We start from the raw sequence: 25,988 nt of genomic DNA, 5'->3' as shown, positions 1-25,988 counted from the left end.
ACGTTTTTGTGAACAAAACAGTCGAAGAATCGATAACTATTTAAATTAACGGGTTGGCTAATTAGCTTTATTTTTTGTTACGAGTTAATAATTAGTAAATGAATAAAATATAATGAAAAAATGTCGTCCTATATCTAGCGCAAATATAAAACAGAATAACATTTCCTGAATGAACTGAGGAAACACACACGACGGAAAGAGCGGTAGAATCGGTGGAGAGTTCTGGGTTTAATCCCGGCAAGATTTGGTATTTTTCATACGCTTTAAATCTATGAATTGAGAAGGTAAAATTGATTAAGTGAAATGCTAGCGCATTACGTCATTATTTACCATCGGCTGTGAAATTACGTAACTAATAACTTCGTTACAAATACACTCTTGCTTAAATCCGAGTCTTGGTTCAACAAACAATATTTTAATATTTATTTATCTCTTAGATTTATTCTATGAAAATGAATTGAATAAGATATAAGACAAATGCAACGCAGCGATTTATCTGATACCCAACTGTGGCGAGTACACTGGCAAGGCGGGAAAAAAATCAGTTTAAATGGCAACATAGCGTCTGTCATAGCATCAGTAAATGTTAGAACTGTGTTTTATGAATACAACTCCCTATTAAGAATATTAATGTCTGTACGTTAACCGAAGCGAACAGGTGTCTTACATAATTTTGAAGTAATTTTCAGTTTAAGTAAACCTTATTATCTCTTTATAAATAATATATTAATTAAATTATTTATTTATTTGTATAATCACACACGCGCGCACAATTTTAATTATATATATTGAAATGTATTACTCTGTATAAATTTATTTTTTTCTCATTCAAATTTGTTATAGCAAAACCTTTGCAATTACAAAAATAAAAACTGATAGAATGTTCTAAATTTTTTTTGTATAAACTTCGTTAAAATTTTATTGGTAGTTCCGCTCCTTTATATATATATATAATTTAAATAAAAACTACTACCAAAGCCGATAAATTTGAAAAATATATTTATACAAATTTATTAAAATGTTATATCTTGCTTCCTTTCCAAGCAAAAATTAGTTGCAATTTGTGTTATTCCTAAGTATATATTGATTTATAAATAATTAACGACACGAACTGATATCGGTGAACCCAGGAGCCTCAGTAATCAGTATATTTTCAATAACGATACCGATACGAATTTTTTTCTTGCTAGAATGCTTCACTCTCGTTACCAGACTTAAAACATGTAAAATTACATGTTTAAAAACTTTCTTTTTACACAGAAATACACTTTGCTTATATCACGTACTGTTAAATTTGATATACGATGGACATATTTTACTTCTCTGGTTAATTAATGGTCAAATAACCCAAAGTATAACCAAATATTTAACTTGTTTCGTTTTATTTGCTTTTTTTATATTGTTTTGCTACTATTTAGAACTATTTGGATACATTATTAAGAGATAAATACTGTAAATTAATTAATTTATTATTATTAAATTTATTAATTTATTTTGTAAAAATAAATGAATTTAATCTCGAGTCTAACATTTTTAACCTGATAAATAATTTGAATAGTACAAACAAAGAATAAAGCAATTGCAAATTTTTATTTCAGAAATTGTAATAATATTAACGAAAAAATAAAACTTTCTTTAATCATAATATCTCATTAAAAAGTAAACTGGATACATTAACAAGTAGATCAGGTTTGGTTTAAACAACAATATCGACTAGAGGCACTGTAGTATTGAGTAATACTCTACCGACAATTCCCCGCCAATAAGTGCAAGACTGGTTAGATTTCGTAACGTTTTTTTGTACAGTCATCATGTTTTTCTGACGTCATTGCCATCGACATAAATCATCAACAACCTCTACTTATAAACAACAAAGCGTCATCAAAAATTACTCCATGTAAAATTTGGCCCGCAAACTGTTTCATTCACGATCAGTTTTTTTTTTTTAACAACAGACCATCCGTTATATGTTGTCTAATATTAAACTATTTTATTTTTTTTATTATTATAATTTATTATCAGTCTTGACAAACTTATAATTACATAAAATATTAAAGAGAATAACTTTTCACTTAAACTATGAATGTACGTATTACTATAACAGCCAACCATACACAAAGGAGCTTATAACGAGATTTTCACTTATTTATTTAAGATATTGTTACTTATTAATTGGATTTTCTTACTGATATTATTAGTGTACATTAATTATTGGTGTTCAATTAATGGCTTCAGAGCAATCAGCCAGAGATTGGTTAAGAGTGATAGTTAAACTTTAATTATCTTTCAGTCTGCTGTGAAGTAGTTTAACCTCAAAATAAAAAAGTTAAAATTTCAGCATGCAGGCAATTTATTTACCTGCATGATGCAATACGAACGATATGGTTTGGCCATTAATATTGTATTTAACCAAAGTTATGGCTTGCCTTCAAGTCATTTTTTTTTAGTTTCCAAAACAAGGAATACAAGAAGAATGAATATAGCGGTAAGAAAAGGATACTGTAGAACCAGAGAGAGTGTTTAAGGTTAATATAAAACAATTTCAGTAAAATAAGCCTGATATAAAGATGGACTGATTTTGTTGTGCAAAACTGCCTTATGATAATAATATAAATAGTGATTTTTGTAATATGACACAAATCCTAAGTAACGCTACTTGTAGTCAGCCATGAGGAAGAAATGAAAAGCAGGAAAACACTCCTCCTCTCTGAAACAAAGATCTTCAAAATTTAACTTCATACAAAAAAATCAGGTTTTTAGGATCACAAGCAGAAGACAATTATATATGATACAAATGGCAGGCAGTGTTAGTAAGAAAGGTTAAAACAGAATGGTTGGGGAAAAATAATTCACAATTTCAAAGCCAGTGTTCACGGTTTGCAAGTAAAGATTTATAAAATTCTTAAGATTCTCAGAATAGAAGCGAAGTATATTATGAATCTTAATCTTATATCTAAATAACATTGATTGGATTATTTTCAAAGCTTGTGGACTGAGACCAGACAAGAAGAATATGTTGTATTCGTGTTCAACAGCCAATATGGAGGTTTCCTGGGATTCATCCAGGAAGGTCTTTTTTTAATATGTCTGCACAATCCAGCCAACAGTAAATATTTAAACACAGTTTAAAGATATTAAGGAATGATTTAAATAGAACGGTTTGGGATTAATTTAAAGAAAACAAGTTTAACAGATTTTGACTTAAATCGTAATGAAGGTATGAATTTTTTTGATTGCCAATAGATCTGGATTTGGTACAAGAGATTTCCCTCCTTGGTATTGTAGATGAAGGATGGGAGACATATAATAGCCTAACTTATAAGGCTTAAAGATACTGAGTAAGGCCTATTTTGTAATTAAAGAATTACCTTATTATTAATGTGTATTATGGTTATTTTTATATTCATTGTTAACTTGTGGAGAAATCTCTGGGATCATCAATGAATATAAAAAAGTATTCAGAATCCAAAAAAGATTGTTGTACCATTAATTGTGCCATCATGCAAGCCCCACTTTAGACATATAAACATTCTATTATTTCCTGTTATTTTTTTATGTAATTATATTCTATAAATCCAATACATTTAAAATTATATCTTTTTTGGAAACTCACAATTATAATATCCACTACGAGTTGAATTTTCATTTCCACTGCAAAAAATTGTCAAAAAAAAAACTTGCTTGTTATGCAAGTTCAAAATATGGTAAATTTTCACTGGTACCAGAAAAATTGATCTCATCAATGATTTCATGAAGCATCTTTTAAAATTATTTCAAGAGAAAAGCTATTATACAATAAATAAGTATTTGACTGACAACAGCAGTTATGGTTGTTGAAATTAATACAGTATTAATAAAATACTTAGATTATAATTTAAGTGAATTACCAACAGAAAGATTTTCTAGGTTTCATGTTTTGTACTACAACTAGTGACATTGCGACACATGAGGTATTTGGTGTAGCAGAATAGTAGTTCTTGGTGTACCTGTCCAGCAGAGAATGTTGTAATTACAATAATAACACCTGAATTACTTGCTTTTGCTAATTATCTAGTGTTTTATTTATAAATCCTAAGAGTAACCAGCTGAAGTCACAGTGTTGTTCAACTAACCCATATGGGTTAATATTTCATCAACAAAGACTAAAACTATGGAATTTCACTGGGTACTCACCCTGTTAGAGCCAAAGATTTCGTAAATTGCAGCATCATAGAACAGATCGAGGGCTTTAACTTCCTTTGATGCAAGTAGTCTTATTCTAACTCTAAGAATTTGGTTTCAAAGCTGCACAAGTATCAAATTTTATCAGAAGTTTTGAAGAAAACACTATTGGGAAGAAAGATACAATAAAGAAATTCTAGAAATAGTCATTCCAGTCTTGACATATGGGTCGGGGCTATCGGTGAGAGAGATGTCAAATTTGGAGGTAGCTGAAATGCATTTCTTAAGATCAACATGTCTGTGCAGATATTACAGTATGTGCCCGTGATAAAAGAATATTGGCTGACATTTGAAGCGGCTAGTTTTTCAAAATGTGAAACTGCCTAAGTGAGTTAAACTACATTTCTGATGTAATGAGCAACTTTTCTTTTTTTTTTTACTTTCCAACCTGATTTTAGCAATTTGATTTTATTAAAATCAATATATTGGGTTTTGAGTTACGATTTTCAGTTATATACTTTTTTTATGTATAGAATTGTATACTTTATAATTAGAACAAATTCAAGCCTCAGGACTGATATTCATTCCATGATGTTGATGATTATATTCATTGGTACATGAGACTTTTTTAATGTGTGATTTATGAATATTTTATTTAAGATGATTATTTAATTAGCAAAAAAAAAGCTATGGAATTTTATTTTTTATAAAAAGGTTCTTAAAGCTATATTCTTACTTCATATTTGTTTCAACATTAAAAAAAAATTATTTTTGTGTAACATGTTCATAAGCAAAAATTATATTTATCTTTGTTATTACATTAGCATCACTCAATATTGGTCATGTAATAAGTGATTAGATTCAGTTTTTTTTATTTCTCATTTTTCTCTGTTATGTCATTATAATTGGGAATCAAGTCTGAAAAAGATGTAATGGAAAATTTATATATATAGTAGATACTTTTTTTACAATAGTAAAACTTCATCCATCCGTTTAATACTGGTAGGATATTTGTTTCATGAGCCAAAACTAGGCTCAATATAAATAAAAATGAAACTTACCAATTCTTGTAGGTCCCTTTGATCGCGCTTCATCTTCTATCTCATCACCATTCTCCAAACCTTCCAAATCTGAACAATTTCCATCTAATAGATTCAGAACAGATCCAACATCATCTTCGTCATATAAATCATAAAATCCATTGTCTGAAAAATAAAATAAAATACCATGTAGTTTGATTAGTACACCTAACTAAAATGTAAAATAAGAAAAGAATAGAGATAGAAAATAGTCTAAAGAAAAAAAAAGTAGTCTACTGGTTACTATATGATACTAGAAATTTATTTTTAGCTCATTATAATACGAAGAGAATAAACCTAATGCTTATTTTAGAAATTCAGCAATTCACATCTTGCTTTTACAGCCTTATAATAAAATTTCTACATATAGCACAAATTTCAGGGTTATTGTAATTTTTCAATTTATGAAAATGCTAAAAACAACTAAACTGAAGCATAAACTATCTTATGCTCAGATAAAATAACTTAATGAAAAGATGTTTACAGATTATATTATGTGAGGTTAGGAATATTTTTCCTACTATGTAGGGCTACTTGGTTATTTTATCAATGTATAAATTACCTTACATAACTTATAATAAATAATATAAATTAGAAATATTACTCACCTCTAATTAAGTAAATTTCCAAGTAAAAAATGAGATATCAGCACTTATGGTCACTGCACAAATAAGCAAAAGAACTGTAATAATAATAACCATAACCTCAAAATTACATTGCAGTAGCAATACCCTTTAACTACACGTAGGCATTTGAATGTACAACGAGTTTTTGTGTAATTTATAAATTTCAGCATGCATCCCTTCAAAAAGTAATCCATTTATAAATTAGAAAATATTATTTTAAAACTAAAAAAAATTATATTATATTGTGAATGGAATGTGTCAGTTACTTTGGAAAATTAGAAAATTCTATGTACCTCTCAATACGTTCAGAAGAAGAAATGCACTACTTGGATTAAAAGTATAAAAAAGCCATAAGTATAAAAGAGGTTGGTATTACAGGTTATTTTATTATTTTTGGTGGTTAAAGATGATTAGTAATTTAACCCTTTCACTCCTCTTGTCCATTTCGGTGCCCAGATATTTTACCAGTTGATTTTTATGTAACAATTTTTTGCAGTGGAAATGAAAATTCAACTCGTAGTGGATATTATAATTGTGAGTTTCCAAAAAAGATATAATTTTAAATGTATTGGATTTATAGAATATAATTACATAAAAAAATAACAGGAAATAATAGAATGTTTATATGTCTAAAGTGGGGCTTGCATGATGGCACAATTAATGGTACAACAATCTTTTTTGGATTCTGAATACTTTTTTATATTCATTGATGATCCCAGAGATTTCTCCACAAGTTAACAATGAATATAAAAATAACCATAATACACATTAATAATAAGGTAATTCTTTAATTACAAAATAGGCCTTACTCAGTATCTTTAAGCCTTATAAGTTAGGCTATTATATGTCTCCCATCCTTCATCTACAATACCAAGGAGGGAAATCTCTTGTACCAAATCCAGATCTATTGGCAATCAAAAAAATTCATACCTTCATTACGATTTAAGTCAAAATCTGTTAAACTTGTTTTCTTTAAATTAATCCCAAACCGTTCTATTTAAATCATTCCTTAATATCTTTAAACTGTGTTTAAATATTTACTGTTGGCTGGATTGTGCAGACATATTAAAAAAAGACCTTCCTGGATGAATCCCAGGAAACCTCCATATTGGCTGTTGAACACGAATACAACATATTCTTCTTGTCTGGTCTCAGTCCACAAGCTTTGAAAATAATCCAATCAATGTTATTTAGATATAAGATTAAGATTCATAATATACTTCGCTTCTATTCTGAGAATCTTAAGAATTTTATAAATCTTTACTTGCAAACCGTGAACACTGGCTTTGAAATTGTGAATTATTTTTCCCCAACCATTCTGTTTTAACCTTTCTTACTAACACTGCCTGCCATTTGTATCATATATAATTGTCTTCTGCTTGTGATCCTAAAAACCTGATTTTTTTGTATGAAGTTAAATTTTGAAGATCTTTGTTTCAGAGAGGAGGAGTGTTTTCCTGCTTTTCATTTCTTCCTCATGGCTGACTGCAAGTAGCGTTACTTAGGATTTGTGTCATATTACAAAAATCACTATTTATATTATTATCATAAGGCAGTTTTGCACAACAAAATCAGTCCAACTTTATATCAGGCTTATTTTACTGAAATTGTTTTATATTAACCTTAAACACTCTCTCTGGTTCTACAGTATCCTTTTCTTACCGCTATATTCATTCTTCTTGTATTCCTTGTTTTGGAAACTAAAAAAAAATGACTTGAAGGCAAGCCATAACTTTGGTTAAATACAATATTAATGGCCAAACCATATCGTTCGTATTGCATCATGCAGGTAAATAAATTGCCTGCATGCTGAAATTTTAACTTTTTTATTTTGAGGTTAAACTACTTCACAGCAGACTGAAAGATAATTAAAGTTTAACTATCACTCTTAACCAATCTCTGGCTGATTGCTCTGAAGCCATTAATTGAACACCAATAATTAATGTACACTAATAATATCAGTAAGAAAATCCAATTAATAAGTAACAATATCATTAAATTTAGTTAGAAGTAAGGATTCTTCAGCTTCATAGAACAATTTTTTTTTTGTTTTCAGCCATGTGAAAAATGTGTTTGTATAATGTATTTTCATATTTAAAATAGAGAATGTCAACTTTTTTTTTTTTTTAATTATGTAATCGAATAATTATATTTACAGGTAAGGTAAAAATAATTGAACTTTGACTGTTAACTAATTTATTGCACATTTAAATTCTGTACAAGACATTTTTCACTAATATTTTAACTGTGATATTGGCTAGTATGACATGGATAAATTTTTAGCTCATTTAATTGGCCATAAGACCAATTAAACAAGCTACCTCCATAAATAAGTGTACTATACATATATATATCTATATATATATACACGAGGTGCTACCCAAACGTTCGGGGAATTTTACCACAAAAATAAAATTTTTTTTTTTTTTTTTTGTCTTCAGTCATTTGACTGGTTTGATGCAGCTCTCCAAGATTCCCTATCTAGTGCTAGTCGTTTCATTTCAGTATACCCTCTACATCCTACATCCCTAACAATTTGTTTTACATATTCCAAACGTGGCCTGCCTACACAATTTTTCCCTTCTACCTGTCCTTCCAAAATTAAAGCGACTATTCCAGGATGCCTTAGTATGTGGCCTATAAGTCTGTCTCTTCTTTTAACTATATTTTTCCAAATGCTTCTTTCTTCATCTATTTGCCGCAATACCTCCTCATTTGTCACTTTATCCACCCATCTGATTTTTAACATTCTCCTATAGCACCACATTTCAAAAGCTTCTAATCTTTTCTTCTCAGATACAACGATTGTCCAAGTTTCACTTCCATATAAAGCGACACTCCAAACATACACTTTCAAAAATCTTTTCCTGACATTTAAATTAATTTTTGATGTAAACAACTTATATTTCTTACTGAAGACTCGTTTAGCTTGTGCTATTCGGCATTTTATATTGCTCCTGCTTCGTCCATCTTTAGTAATTCTACTTCCCAAATAACAAAATTCTTCTACCTCCATAATCTTTTCTCCTCCTATTTTCACATTCAGCGCTCCATCTTTGTTATTTCTACTACATTTCATTACTTTTGTTTTGTTCTTGTTTATTTTCATGCGATAGTTCTTGCGTAGAACTTCATCTATGCCGTTCATTGTTTCTTCTAAATCCTTTTTATTCTCGGCTAGAATTACTATATCATCAGCAAATCGTAGCATCTTTATCTTTTCACCTTGTACTGTTACTCCGAATCTAAATTGTTCTTTAACATCATTAACTGCTAGTTCCATGTAAAGATTAAAAAGTAACGGAGATAGAGAACATCCTTGTCGGACTCCCTTTCTTATTATGGCTTCTTTCTTATGTTCTTCAATTGCTACTGTTGCTGTTTGGTTCCTGTACATGTTAGCAATTGTTCTTCTATCTCTGTATTTGAACCCTAATTTTTTTAAAATGCTGAACATTTTATTCCAGTCTACGTTATCGAATGCCTTTTCTAGGTCTATAAACGCCAAGTATGTTGGTTTGTTTTTCTTTAATCTTCCTTCTACTATTAATCTGAGGCCTAAAATTGCTTCCCTTGTCCCTATACTTTTCCTGAAACCAAATTGGTCTTCTCCTAACACTTCCTCCACTCTCCTCTCAATTCTTCTGTTTAGAATTCTAGTTAAGATTTTTGATGCATGACTAGTTAAACTAATTGTTCTGTATTCTTCACATTTATCTGCCCCTGATTTCTTTGGTATCATTACTATAACACTTTTTTTGAAGTCTGACGGAAATTCCCCTTTTTCATAAATATTACACACCAGTTTGTATAATCTATCAATCGCCTCCTCCCCTGCACTGCACAGTAATTCTACAGGTATTCCGTCTATTCCAGGAGCCTTTCTGCCATTTAAATCTTTTAATGCTCTCTTAAATTCAGATCTCAGTATTGTTTCTCCCATTTCATCCTCCTCAACTTCCTCTTCTTCCTCTATAAAACCATTTTCTAATTCATTTCCTCCGTATAACTCTTCAATATATTCCACCCATCTATCGACTTTACCTTTCGTATTATATATAGGTGTACCATCTTTGTTTAACACATTATTAGATTTTAATTTACGTACCCCAAAATTTTCCTTAACTTTCCTGTATGCTCCGTCTATTTTACCAATGTTCATTTCTCTTTCCACTTCTGAACACTTTTCTTTAATCCACTCTTCTTTCGCCAGTTTGCACTTCCTGTTTATAGCATTTCTTAATTGCCGATAGTTCCTTTTACTTTCTTCATCACTAGCATTCTTATATTTTCTACGTTCATCCATCAGCTGCAATATATCGTCTGAAACCCAAGGTTTTCTACCAGTTCTCTTTATTCCGCCTAAGTTCGCTTCTGCTGATTTAAGAATTTCCTTTTTAACATTCTCCCATTCTTCTTCTACATTTTCTATCGTATCTTTTTTACTCAGACCTCTAGCGATGTCCTCCTCAAAAATCTTCTTTACCTCCTCTTCCTCAAGCTTCTCTAAATTCCACCGATTCATCTGACACCTTTTCTTCAGGTTTTTAAACCCCAATCTACATTTCATATCACCAAATTATGGTCGCTATCAATGTCTGCTCCAGGGTAAGTTTTGCAGTCAACGAGTTGATTTCTAAATCTTTGCTTAACCATGATATAATCTATCTGATACCTTCCAGTATCGCCTGGCTTTTTCCAAGTGTATATTCTTCTATTATGATTTTTAAATTGGGTGTTGGCAATTACTAAATTATACTTCGTGCAAAACTCTATAAGTCGGTCCCCTCTTTCATTCCTTTTGCCCAGCCCGTATTCACCCACTATATTTCCTTCCTTGCCTTTTCCAATGCTTGCATTCCAATCTCCAACTATTATTAAATTTTCATCTCCTTTTACGTGTTTAATTGCTTCATCAATCTCTTCGTATACACATTCTACCTCATCATCATCATGGGCGCTTGTAGGCATATAGACGTTAACAATCGTTGTCGGTTTAGGTTTTGAATTTATCCTTATTACAATGACTCTATCGCTATGCGTCTTGAAATACTCCACTCTCCTCCCTATTTTCTTGTTCATCACGAAACCTACTCCTGCCTGCCCATTATTTGACGCTGAGTTAATTACTCTAAAGTCACCCGACCAAAAGTCGCCTTCCTCTTCCCACCGAACCTCACTAATTCCTACTATATCCACGTTTACCCTATCCATTTCCCTTTTTAAATTCTCTAGCCTACCAACCTTTTTTAAGCTCTAACATTCCACGCTCCGACTCGTAGAATGTTATTTTTTACTTTTCTGGTGACCCCTTCCTTAGTAGTCCCCACCCGGAGATCCGAACGGGGGACTATTTTACCTCCGGAATATTTTACCAAGGAAGGCGCCTCCATTATTGCTTTTGAAAATGCAGAGCCACATTTTCTTAAAAATAAAATAGCTTACCATAACTTATAATTTCCACTGTCTCCTTCAAAGTAATCCCCTTGGGTATTGATACAGTGATCCCAGCATTTCTCTCATGATTCCATGCATCCCTGAAAGTCTGCAGGTGTAAGTGTTCGAAGCACGTTCTGCGTTTCTTCCTGAATCTCCTCAATTGTGTTAAAACGACGGCCTTTCAATTGAAATTTTATTTTCGGAAAGAAAAAAAGTCGCGCGGGACAAGGTCAGGCGAATAGGTGGGTGGAGAATCACTATCATCTTTTTGGAAGCCAAGAAATTCCAAACGGCTAGCGATGTGTGCGCGGGAGCGTTGTCATGGTGCAGAACCCAGCTGTTGTTAGCCCACCAATCTGAACGTTTGCACCTAATGCTTTTACGTAACCGCTTCAAAACTTCACAATAGAACATCCCATTGACAGTTTTACCAAGAGGAACAAATTCCTTATGGATAATGCCTTTGATGTCGAAAAAAAACAGTCCTCATCTACTTCACGTTGCTACAAACTTAGCGTGCTTAACTTGGCGACTTTCACTGCGACGACTGCTGCTTAGTTTCAGGATCATACCCATATACCCATGTCTCATGACCGGTTATGATGTTGGAAATGAAGTTAGGGTCATCTCTTGTTGAATTTTTCAATTCAGCTATGCGATTTTATTTCTGGTCGCTGTTCAACAGTCTTGGCACGAATTTTGCAGCAATGCGTCTCATGTTCAAATTGTCCGACAAGATGTGTTGCACGGACCCATATGACATTTGTATGATTGCACAAACATCACGGATTGTTTGTCTACGATCTACAACAATAGCCTCTTGCACTTTCGCGATGTTTTCCGGTGTTGCGCTTGTTGATGGTCTTCCTGAACGCTCATCGTCATCGACTGTCGTTCATCCATCTTTGAATCGTTGTACCTCAAAAAAGTTTTACTTTTATTCATAGCATTGTCACCAAATGCTTCCACAAGCATGCGATGGGTTTCTGCACCAGTTTTTTTAAGCATGAAGCAAAATTTTATGCAGGTTTCTATGCTCTTTAAAATCTGCCATTTAGAACTTCGCTGAAGCAGTAAAACACAACGCTACACAACCACACGAAAGTCAACAATGCAGCCTCTCACCATCACAGCTGTTGGAACACTGATTCACAAAGAGTACTGTTAGCCACATCTAGCGGCAGCAGGTCACACCAGCAAAGTTCGAGTGCGAATTCAAATTCCTCAAACTTTTGGGTAGCACCTCATGTATATATATGTGTGTGTGTATATATATATATATATATATATATATATATATATATATATTAATTTGGGGATTAATGGTTATTTAAAAAAAAACAATTCATTAGAGTTCTGTTACGAATTTCTAGAACTATATAATGAACCCACTGGGTTGGTCTAGTGGTGATCGAGAGTTCCAGCATTCAAATCCTAGTAATGTCACTTATTTTTACACAGATTTAAATACTAGATTGTGGATACTGGTGTTCTTTGGTGGTTGGGTTTCAATTAACCTCATATCTCAGTAATGGTCAAACTGAGATTGTACAAGACTACACTTTACACTCATTCATATCATCCTCATTCATCCTTTGAAGTATTATATGAACGGTAATTACCGGAGAACAGGAAAAAGGAAAGAAAGAATTCTGTAATGGGTTGTATGCCTGGTAGTAGGGCAGAAAGAGTCTTGGTTGTACGTCCCAGTGCAAGCTTGACTGTATGTAGTGAGTGATGTGCTCAAGTGTGTTTGGCCTTCTGTACTTTTGTTTATATGACCCATTGAATTATTGGCACATAGCCTGGGGAAAACGTATTACTACCTGTACGTGCTAACTCGGCTGAATGGCCACCGACTGCATGTTTGTCTGTCTGGATAGATTGGCCCACTGTGTATTGGACTTATTTGGTTGAATGGTCTACTGTATGCTTGGCTAACTGGTTTGATTGGCTCATTGTATGCTCAGCTGTCTGGGTGGAACTGTCCATTGTATTCTTGGGTATATGGCTTGCTGAACACTGGATAAATTTCAGGCCATTCACTGGTGGGTTTGGCCTAATATACTCTTGGCTGTCCCAAATATCCTGGTCTGGGTTGTACGGCCTCTTATATGCTTTCCTGTGTTGCCAGTACTTTGCGTAGTATTCCTAGTCATTCACTAGAATGTTTGAACTGCCGAGCTCTTGGCTATTCCACCTGTCCAGCTCTGGGCTGTTATAAACTGGATAGTATTCTTTGTCATTCACTGGACAGCTGGCTGCTTGTATGTTGGTAATTCTACAGGATATCTTTTATGCTCTAGAACTTCGTAAGGATCAATTTTTGAAAGAAAAATCAAATAAATATTAGGCATGTACGTACAGCTGCTCTCAACTATCTGTATACTGCACACAAGAGCAAGAAGATTAAAATTATATTATTTCACACATATCTAGCAGTGAAATCCAGTTTTATGAATCTTGAGTTCAATTCTGCACAGAGTTATTTATGTTTAAAACTAAAACTTCATGGTTTTTGTTAGTACCATCTTTTAACAAGCTCAAAAAACAGGAAATATGTTTAATGGTATTGAAATTTCTGATTAGAAGCATATTTATATTGAATACTGTGGAGATACTAAAGAGCAGTAGTTTTTTTTACTATATATTAACAGACCTTTCTATTACTCTATAGTGACTGGGTCCAAACCAAGTCATTTGGGACTTAAGAAAGAATCTAAAATCGTTTGGATTTGTGGAACAGAGGTCCAGAAAATGTGATGTACAAATAATTGCTGAAAAATAAATTCTGATTGATACATAGCGTTTCAGTTGATTTTGATTTACCAGACAAGCCAAAATATTTGTATTAAAATGTATACTGAATGAACTTACTTTTACACAATCATTTAAATAAATATGTATCACAAAAATTTATTTTTCTATAAAATTTTATTATTAAAATCTAGTTTAAAAAAATATTTTTTTAAACTTTCAAAATACAAGTTGTGTATGGGCCATGTCATTTTAACAGGTTAACCATCATGAGGGGTTCCTGAACCTGTCACTGCATTATCTTAAATTGCTGAGAGAAATGTCGGCTGGAAGGCCAATTTTGCTAGCATTCTTTTTTTTTGCTGTTATTAAGTATATTATGTTACTTTATGGGAAAGCATCCAGAATTTTACGTAACTGAACAGTAATAACTAAAAACATATGAGGGGTCAACAGACCTTTCCAGCTGTGGAGTTGACATAACACACTTTATATTTAAAAAAAGAAATAAAATTCTCTACACCATTTATAAGCCTATGAACATCATAACATTTTGTATTTACTTTACCAGGTAACATTATCATTACAAATTTATGTCTGCTGATCAGTTCACCAACCTACAACTGGATCTACTTTTATTATATTTTAAAAGACTTTTCTTATATCCCAGTCTATAATTTCACTAACAAAATACGCTATAAAACACTAAATGTAAAATTCACTAAAGCACATCACCCATTTAATTTTGTTTTCTTGTCTACTTAGGTTTTTGCAGCATGTGTTTTATTAAAGCATATTGGTAATTAATTTATCAAAATTGGTAATTATAATGTTAAAAAATTGGTAATATACATGTTTGTTTATAATCATACTTTGTAACTACATCAAATAAACAAATCACAAACCACAACAGAAAACATACATCTTGATCTGTTACAAATCTCATAAATTAAAATTACATTGTCTATTCAACCAATGTAATAAAAAGTTATGAAAACATTATTGTTTAGTAAGTTGTTCCTAGGGAATAGGTAAGATTTTATTATTTTGATTTAGTGGGTTGTAAAATTTACTAAAATCATGCTTTCCTAATTCTAAGGCACTTTCATATTGTTTGGAGTGTTTTACGCAGTTTAATATATATGTGCTGGTGCTGTATGAATATCTGAACACACCCAATCTGTTTCTCTTATTAGCTGATGTGAGGGATTGTATAACCCTTCAATGCAGTAGCGACACTTTTATCTGGGGGGTATGATAACCCCTTATAGCAATAATGGCACTAACATAACTGTCATGACAGTCAATCTTTAAATCTCTTAGTGCTTATGACCCATTTTTTCGAAATAGCTTGGAATAGCAGTATCATTTGGAAGTAACTGTTTTGTGTCAGAACATGTATAATCATTATGTATACAGTACCTAATATACTTTAACCTTAATCATGTTATATTAAACATTTTTTATATAAATTAATCATTTAAAGATGTTTACTAGAAATCATCAAGTATTCTAATGTGCTATTGCCTTCTAATTTTCTATTTGTTTGATAATCTACTCTAAAAGTCTGAAGGCTTGTACATGGGATTGCAGTCTGTAGATTATTGCATTAAAATAATCTCAAGCATTTGAAATATATATATTGCTTGTAAATATTATACACAAATTCTCCTTAGTGGTGAGGATCTCCATCAAAGTGTACTGTAAGTGCAAGATACTTGAAGAAACTGATCCCACAATGCCCTGCTCTTGTGTGTGTTAAAGTTGCTACTTTAGATTCAGTCTTTTCCATGTCTGCACATTCTGAAATTAACTTTACTTAAATTATTGTAGTAATAAAGTCATCATTTTTCATAAAAATATGTATTTTTTATGGCTTATTAAAGTTTAGTGACTTTTCCTGACTTTTAAGTCAAAGAAATAATCTTTTTGATTGAAAAATAATATAATCTTTTTTTGTTATATATTCTACTGCAGCTAATTAGTCAGCATTACCATTTTTTTTTAAATAAATTAATTCTAACTAAAATAACTGACTATATAAATAAACTGTAGCTAATTATATAGATAGTAGAAATCTTGTGCTTGCATGACTCATCTGAGGAGAGTTGCCTTTATAGCAGATGACTTTATCAAAGTCAACAGTCATTGACTTCATGAAGTTATTGGATTAAAAAACAAAAATTAATCTAGAAAACTTTCTTTTCAATTCTTATTGGATATTTTAACTGTGTACTAGTGTGTATATATACACGACATACACGATTCCAAATATATAATATAAAATAATACGCAACTGGAATTATAAGCACAGTAACTAGAAAAATATTTTGTAGGACTACAAATTAAAAAAACTTTTTTTTTAAACAAAGATACCTTAATTGATAAAAATAATTATCACCTAAATAAATTATTTCTAAAAACAACTAAGAAACAACTTTGTTTTTGCCACATATCAATTATTTTTTTGTTGTATAAACATGCAAAATCTTATCTTACAAAAGAATATATCTTTGCAAAAACTGATTAAATATAGTCACAGTAAAACATAATTTTTTATATGGTGATAACAAATTAACCTTTCATAATGAGAAGTACTTATGTTGTGACACTTTTTGTTTGTTTTCTCATCTCATAAATAATTTTTTTTTAAACTTACAATATTGATTGTTTTATGTAATTAAAACATGTATATCCACATAATATGAGAGTTTAATTTAATTAAAAAAGTTTTTTTTTCTGTAATGTAAAAAATTACAAGCACTAATAAAACATGCACACACATAAACAAAGAATTTATAAATAATTTAAAACTGGTTATGAACTAGTAATTATTATAAAATAAGTTAGTAATAAATAAAAATGTTATAAAACCCATTAAACCAAACAAGTGTGCATCCTTTGCACCACCACATCCTTAAAATAATAATGTGTGAAATCCTAATTTAATGTAAATAAATTCAAACCAAATTCAGGGATGGACTGCTATCATTATGTGGTACAGTCAGGTTGTACCTATACAATACAAAACTTTATCAATTTTTATGTTGTCATTAAATACCTGTGTACATAATTATAGTTAATATACAAAAGACTGCTTACCAGCAATTGGCTTTTGTAAATTAACTATAATTATGTACTTATAACAATGGGCCATGCTTAATAAAATTACCTGTGTATACCAATCTCTGTAAATAATGATTAAGGTTCAAATCCTAGTAAGGTAGTTATTTTTATAGAAATCTCAATACTAGATCATAGATACTAATGTTCTTTGGTGTTGTTTCAATTAATCGCACATCTTGGGGATGGTCGACCTGAGACTACAAGACTACACTCCATTCACATTAATGATTTCCTCTAAAGTAATCTTAACAATGGTTCTGGAGGCTAAACAGAAACAGAAAGAGCTTTACTCTGAATCTTATTAAACATAAAAAAAGAGGTTTTCTTAATGACAAAAGAACATGGGAGTGGTATGCTATTACCTAGAGCTGCAGGAAGTTATATAGATATTTATTTCTTTTAATACCTGTTACATTCGATGATCATATTTCACATGTGATCAGAAGCAATAAACTAGCGGCAATTAGGGAAATATTTTATGGCAAATATTAAAAATTATTATAATACCTGAATTTGTTACTGAAGATGAATATTACATGGATATCGTGAGAATTGTTCATTGATTCAATATACTTGCCAAATATGGCGTAAAGCTTCATCAAACTGGTCTAATGCTTAAATTACTTAACAACTGATTTTCAAATCAAAGGTTCTGAGGTTCAAATCCTAGTATAAGTAAGTTACTTTTTTTACGTATTTGAATAGTATGTAGTGTATCAGTTTACTTTAATGGTTGAATTTCGATTAACAACACATCCCAGGAATTGTTGGCCTTTTATTTTAAATTTTGCCTCATTTTACATTTCATCCATATCTCATTGGGCCATAGGAGGTTTCTCAAAAAAGATTGTAACATTCACAGTAGGAAAAATCTGATGACACCACAGGACTTACTTGTACTTATATTAAATTATATATTTTTTTCATATTGGATTATTATTTATTACAATCTGAGTTTAATAAATCAATATATTTAAATTTAAAAAAAAAAAAAAACGGTTTCCTTGTATGATCCAAATTTTTCATTAATTAAACTGAAACCAATGAAAATAAGTACCACTTATAAGTGGTACCAATAAGTTCTTATTGAAAAACTAAATTTACAAATGTAGCTATAATCATATGGTACCAACTGAATTGCGTTTGCACGATCCTGCTGACGATGTTTTCGAATTTTTACGGCAGTGACATAAGACTTGTATTATATATACCTTGTTCGTCTGGAAATCAACTTCCATTGAATCATTACTATGTGTGTGCAGAATCATATCCACCATTAGAAAAGGAAACTATATTAGGTTATGGTATAAAAAACAGTGCAATAACTGAAATTATATTCAATGCAAGTGTACATACAGGATTAAAAATAGTCGTACAAGCTGGTAATTAGCGACTACATAACGTATATTAAACTCAAAGTCATAGAGAAAACTTCTTTATTGCTTAATACTGTTTAACGGTGTTTTTTTTGAGGATGTTTTTTAATTTACACCTGAAAAACATCACCGGCCATTAATTGTTTTAAATCCCAGTTAAAATACGTGTCTAACCTTGCCTCATTCCATATATATTTATTCATATATAGATTTGCACCAACCATAAACTGAAACCGTTCGTTTCTGATGCGATCATACATCCCGGATATACATAGATAGACGCTGAAGCTTCGAAGAAATACTTTTTACCAGCATTAGGTGGAGCGTGTAAATACAATTTGTTAAATTTGCCTTTATTTTCTAAAAGATATATTTTATAAATCCGCTAGAAATCGTTTATACGATTTAATTAGAAATCAAACTAATAAAGCAACATACCAAACAATATCCAAATTTTCGTTTGCGTCTAGATACATTTTTCGAAATGTATCGTGATCGCCAGCATTAATATATGGAACATTTTCAGAATACATAAACATAACGAGAATATCTAAATTATAAATAAATGTAATTTTTGTAAAGCGTATTTTATTAGTTTCTGTTTCATCTAATTGCTCAGTAATACTATTCGTTATCCAAAATATGGCATTGATAAGTTCTGACGGCGACATCTGGACTGGAGACCTTTTTCTCTATTTGATCTGTTGTAATTTTCACTAGATTTAGTATTGACAAAGTTCTCGATTAATCCTGAACTAATACTTTCCGGCTTATAGTTACATGTCCGCCACCATTACCGATTGGGCATCTCCCGAATTTTCTCTAGTGGATGTACTTCTAATTTCAAGAAGTGATTCCCAGTAACTTACTGCAATGACCAGGAATAAGTTTTTACCTTACTCTGAATGAAAATAATTCAGGATATATTACCTATATGATGAGTTGAGCTTGTGGACCTTAGTAACGTGTCGATGTCTGTGAGCTCGTTTGTAAGCGGGGCGCCAGGAACATCGACACAAATTTCGGTGTCTTGTGTAAGAGTGGATGAAATGCAAGTGATTACAGTCTGAGTTGCGACATTCGTGTTTACAGGTCATCAGCGGATCGGAATTTACGAATTCTAATGAATTTGTCTCAAATTCTTTAAGAATTTTATTTTAGTTATCATCGCTTCAAACGGGTGCGACTCAGTCACGCCTTTCAATGACATCGTACCAAGGGGTATTGGCTAGAGTGAGTCAACATACTGAAGGTGTCGAAAAGCATTCGACTGTGTTCGTGCTCTTTCACCTTTCTTCTGATGTTTCGTTACGGGATTGCTTGTGGATTTAGTAGAAGGTTGTTTGTAGTCTTCTTGCATGTTTGCATTTTAGTTAACTGTCGAAGTTTAAAGAGTTCTACTTCTTGAGTCCGATAATCCGCAATCTGTTGACTGCCGTCTATGAATTGAGTTTGGTGGTCGGATGAATCCGATGGAGATATTTCTTTACACGTAACTGGCTGCGTTTCAGCCTCCAATTCTTCATGTAACTTTTCAGGAAAAATACTTTACTCTTCCAACTGAATGACGTCGCCGGGTGTTTGAGTTCTTGTATATGGATATTTATTTTTGGTTCCTGTTTTTGAAATAAAAATGTTATTTTGTGTTTTTTGTTACCCGCAGATTTTACTAAATCAAATACCATCTTCTTATTCTGATGTGGAATTTTACGTAATTATGTTTCCTTTGTAGTATTATGAATAGCCAATACTGTTTCATTTAAAAAAGATTGTATTCATATTACAAAAATTGAACAGACGGCATGAATTTATGTTTTAATTTACACACACATTCCAAATAAAGATCCCTTGAAATACACGTGGCTGATGAAAAGGAGCAAAAGGAAAAGGTGGTATTATACAAAAAAGGGGGTATAGATTCTGCAGATAAGATGGCCACTACAATTTTTTTTTTGCTTTGCTAAATATTGCTATATTTAGTAAATGCTTGGGTTATCGATGGCAAAACATCCATGCCCAATTTAAAATCCAATTGCTAGTCAGATATTTAAAAAAAAAATTTAATTAATATTAAATTTAATATTTTTTTAAATCAATGTAGAACTTTTTTTTATATGTACTAGAAAGAAAAATTCATGTACCACAATTTGATGTAGCAGATTTACTAATGTACTAATGTAATTTATAACATACTGCAGCAAAGAACCAAGTTTTATTTGGTCATTGGAATAACCAATGAACAAATAACATTCAGTAAAAATAAAATAATGTTTAAATAAATTTAATATTCGAAGATTTTATTTTTTAGATATTAAACTAGTCAACAAAGTTTAATTTTTTGTTTGTTAAGTGGGAGTGAATTGCTAACTCTTATAATATTTTCTATGCTGATTTCATGTATGTTAATAGCTTTATTCTACTGAGCTCAATTTTTTAAGAATTAAAATTTTTTTGAAACATAATATGTAAGGTGAACGTAATATGACAGTACATTACATGCACTTTGTACTCGCCTAAAATCTATTTCTTTTGGATTTTCTGCTGTAATTTGCTATAAATAGATTCCTCTTAAAATTCCAACAGTAGTCAGCTAACACTTTTGGGTTCCATTTTCCCTGGTATCATAATTGTAGATATCTCCTGGTGAAAGCGTTCTCCATATTCATCACTGGTAGCACCGAGATTGTTAGAGAAAAATTCCAAATGTGAATGTAAGAAATAGATTTTGAGTAGCATGTTACACCCAAGTTCTATACAGTTTTGAAGGAGTTCACTAACAAGTTCTCTGTAGTTACTGGCCTTATGGTTTCCAAGGAAATTGTTCGCCACAGTTTGAAATGATTTTCATGCAGCAATCTCAAAATCAACATTCTTCAATCGCCAGATTACTCATAGTTTTATTATTTGTGGCCCAACAAATACAACTTCCTTTATTTTAGCATCACTTATATTAGAGAATTTGCTTTTTAGAAACTGAATTGCTTTAACAAAATTTTTTAATAAACTACCTTAACGTGTAGTGGTGTAAGATAAACCTTTTCTGGTTTTACTAATGCCTGACTAATATTCTTTTCTCTTACAGTTAGTATTGGCCACTGGCAGTCACTACTGTCTACTGATAGTCAGCACAGACCACTGACAGTCAGTACTGGCCTCCTACAGTTAGTGGTCTTTGGCCACTGCTCTTTTTTCCTATTCCTGCTGTCCCACTCACACAAAAGCAACAGAAGTTAGTATAACCAAGTTGCAATCCAAGTGTTTCCATATGCCATAAATATTTCTCTTACTGAATCCTGTTCAATACAAGTTTCATATTTTCATAAGACTCCTTCATGTGAACACGTATGCTAATGGTATTGATGAGTATTTATTTCTAATGTGAAGAAGAACAGCTTTCAAACTTGAAGTTTTTACAAGTCAATAAAAATTTCCCATTCATCAGGATGGTGTGTATGTCCCAAAGCTTCCTGTAAATAGTTCACATCATTGCAATATACTAAGTTTTCATACTGAGAGATAAATGTTCAAATTCTGACTGGATGTCACAGAAAGCACTTATTTAGTGTTTGGTTGTAAAAGATGCCATCCTTTCAGTATTGAAAGGATGGCATCTTTTACGTTGGAAAGTCAGCACAAAATTTGGCATCTTCATCTAAGATTTGTGTTTCTGGTGGTACTGGAATTGGAATCTCTTGGCTATGTGGCACTGGCTGCATGGCAGAGGAAATATCAGGGTATTTAACAGTACACCTTTTTATCAGTTATCCCAGATATCCTTATTACACATAAATAACTGTTTGTGGTTTGATTCTTTGGTCTCTCCAAACTTTTGGAATTGCAAATGGCATGTGACAAGATCTATTTAGCCAACTAGTCAGGAATGTTACACAAGAAGCACAGTAATTATAAGGATCCCAACTGATTTGTACTGATCACCTAATTTAATTCAAAATACAGTTTGTATGACATTTTTATCGATGGAGTTATATTTCTTTTCTGAGACTAGAATGTTAACTTACCAGAGATGTAGCAGAAATTATTTGAATGATTAATGCAACTTTGAGGCATTGTTAATATAATACAATAACTAATGTATTTTAAAACGAAACACTTTGTAAACACACTAATTTAATAAAAAAACACTCAATTTAATGAACAACATATACTCGCAAATACGAAAGTCAGCTACAAAACTGAATGTTACAAACATGAGAACTCGCACTTGAATGAGAATTAAAAATATTTCTACAATCTGCACAACAGTTTATATATAAGTAAATATGACAGAAATAACTAATGAGTAGATGATATCTTTATAGTAAGATGAAAATAGGAAGACCAACCAGAGAATAGAACCACCAAAGAACACCGATATCCACGATCTAGTATTCAAATCCGTATAAAAGAAATTGCCTTTACTAGGATTTGAACCTTAGAACCCTCAACTTTGAAATCAGCTGACTTGCGATGACAAGTTCACACCACTAGACCAACCTGGTGGGTCAATAGAGGTATACTGAAATCCAGGTGAAATATTTTTGCTAGCCTTAACTCTATGACATAGAGTTTTCGTACATACATTTTTCCTTATTTTAAGCTTTATAATCAATTCCCAAATTATTTCCCCCTAGTCCTGAATTGCTCTGTATATCTGAAATAAACCAACCAAATGTACACAGTTAAGAATTTATTTTAATATCCTTGAACATTATTAAATTGAACACCATTGAAATCCATCATGCTTTCAAACAGCATTCTAAATACGAGGGTTATTTTTTTTTCAAGGTCCGATCAGTCAAGAAATTAAAACCACAGTGAAAATAAAAAAAATTTTAATTGTAACAAGTACTTACATAGTTACACTATTTCTCTACATAGTCGCCACTCCAATTTAGACATTTGTCGTAACGTGGTACCAACTTTCCAATACCCTCGTCATAGAACAGAGCCGCCTGTGTTTTCAGCCGTGTTTCTACACTGGTCTACAGCTCCATGTCTGTGCCAAAATGTTGTCCTCCTAGGCAGCGTTTCATGTGAACAAAGAGGTGAAAATCAGATGGAGCCAAGTCCGGGCTATATGGTGGGTGATCAAACACTTCCCAACAAAAACGCTGCAGGAGTTTCTTTGTTACAGCTGCAGTGTGTGGCCAAGTATTGTCATGGAGAAAGACAATGCCTGATGACAACATTCCTCTTTGCTTATTCTGAATTGCCCTTCGTTGATGTTGAAGAGTCATGCAGTATGGGGCTGCAGTGATGGTCATGCCATGTTCCGCGAATTCCACCAAGAGAACTCCATTCCAGTCCCAGAACACAGTAGCCATACACTTTCTGTTGGAGAAGGTTCGCTTGAACTTCTTTGGTTTATTGGGAGAATGAGAATGCATCCACTGTTTAGATTGTTCTTTTGTTTCTTCAGTTTCAAAATGGACCATGTCTCGTCTCCTGTGACAATTTTATCAAAAAATCTTCTCCTTCATTGTGGTAGCGCTGGAGAAACGTTAGGGAGGCGTCCATTCTCATTGTTTTGTGATGGTCGGACAGCATCTTGGGAACCCATCTCGCACACAGTTTGCAGTACTGAAGTCTCTCACTCACAATGGTGTAGAGAGCTGACCTTGAAATTTCAGGAAACGAATCGCTCAGTACAGAAATTGTGAATCGACGATTTTCTCGAATTGCCTCATCCACTCTCTCAATGAGATCATCGGTTGACACTTGCTTCCTTCCTTGACCGCCTGCATCATGAACATCTGTACGTCCTGCTTTAAAGTTCCTGCACCATTGTTGCACTTTGCTGTCACTCATTGAAGCCACTCATTGAAGCTTCAACGTACACATTACTTATTCGTTGATGAATTTCAGCTGCATTACACCCCTCTGCCTGAAGAAATCGAATTACCGCATGCACTCCACAATTGGCGGGAGATGCTATTGTTGTAGACATGATTACATGCTAGCTGCGTGTTCAGAACTAAATGAAGAGATGCGGCATGATTGAAGGCCATACCTAAAAACGCTGTGCAGCACACATGCGGAAAGGTTCATCCGATTTTTACACGGGTTTTTATTTCGCGACCGATTGGACCTTGAAAAAAAAATAACCCTCGTATGTTAGGGTGAAACAGTAGTCTGAGTGAATGAAGATGGATGCAAAAGCCACAAGTGATTTTATAAAATTATATTTAGTAAATTTATTTCTGTTTATTTTAATTGAAAGTCTTTCAATTTGGATTAAGTATGAAACAATTAATTTCAAAAAATAAAAAAACCATAAAAAATGCCACTATTCATGAATTTATTGAAAAATCTTGCAATAACATAAAGTTTTCATTTTTAAACATTTCATTATGTTATGAATTATTTATTAATAATCAAATTATAAAAAAAATTCATACCACGTACAGAACAAATAAACCTTTTTTAAGTTTGTATCTAGGAAAGTTAAAATAATCTCTTTCTATTAGTAACACATAAATATCAGATACTTAGTCTACTCTTGTAAGTGATGTTTCAAGTTCAGGTAAAGAATGTAAAGAAAAAAAATTTTGAAACTGTATTTAATGTAGCTGTTCTGAAGCCTGAGAAAAGTTTGTAATATTTATACCCATACCTACCCTTCCACAAGCATTTGGAAAGATATACAGTTAAAAGCTAAATGGCACAACATAGGGTTCATCACAAGAACACTTGAAATAGAATTTTAATCACTTGCTTATTCAGAATTTAATTTACTGCACCTGCCGGCATAAATAGTATGTGTATTAAGAAACTGATTTTCTGTGTAATGCCATACCATAATGCCATGCTAATGCTGCTTATTACATGTACCTTAAAATTAACAAATCTATTGATTGATTTTGCTAATTAAAATTTCCCCTCCTGAGAAAGGAAGTTGCTTTTAAATTATGTCTATGACTCTTTGTAAAAGTATACCAATAAATTAAGATGCTCATTTCAACATTTGGTTTATGTTTACAAAATTTGCTCATTGATGAGACTTAGAAAGATAAAACGACTGGAAGAATAAAAATGTGATTTCCATCTGTACGCCTGATTATATTAGACTTTGGTTGAATTGTGAATGCATGAGTGGGACAGTTCCAGCAATTGCAAGTTAAAGAGATTTTGGAAGGTTCTAGTGACAATTTTAACCATACAAAATTTGCTGGAAAATCATAGATGGTCAGCAGAGTTAGACTATATGATATTAGACAATTGTTACTTTTAACGCGTCTTCCCAAATCAGCTGATTTGGAAGTCGAGAGTTACAGCGTTCAAGTCCTAGTAAAGCCAGTTATTTTTACACGGATTTAAATACTAGATCGTGTATACCGGTGTTCTTTGGTGGTTGGGTTTCAATTAACCACACATCTCAGGAATGGTCGAACTGAGAATGTACAAGACTACACTTCATTTACACT

At 32.0% G+C, this 25,988-nt stretch overlaps 1 protein-coding gene and 1 long non-coding RNA gene across 2 annotated transcripts in view; one reads left to right on the top strand and one right to left on the bottom strand.

Annotated features, from left to right (window-relative positions):
- The window catches only part of LOC142321379 (uncharacterized), a 40,385-nt gene extending 34,386 nt beyond the window's left edge, over positions 1 to 5,999 (bottom strand). The window contains exons 1-2 of the long non-coding RNA XR_012755611.1: positions 5,849 to 5,999; positions 5,223 to 5,366 (exon numbers count right to left, since the gene is read on the bottom strand). This is a non-coding gene — a long non-coding RNA (uncharacterized LOC142321379). The remainder of the gene's footprint in view (positions 1 to 5,222; positions 5,367 to 5,848) is intronic.
- The window catches only part of LOC142321378 (T-complex protein 1 subunit beta-like), a 62,665-nt gene that overhangs the window by 10,764 nt on the left and 25,913 nt on the right, over positions 1 to 25,988 (top strand). The window lies entirely within an intron of this gene.

Source organism: Lycorma delicatula, chromosome 3 (assembly GCF_047948215.1).
Source record: "Lycorma delicatula isolate Av1 chromosome 3, ASM4794821v1, whole genome shotgun sequence".
In the NCBI taxonomy this organism is placed as follows: domain Eukaryota; kingdom Metazoa; phylum Arthropoda; class Insecta; order Hemiptera; family Fulgoridae; genus Lycorma; species Lycorma delicatula.
This window is presented reverse-complemented; position numbering and strand designations above follow the sequence as displayed.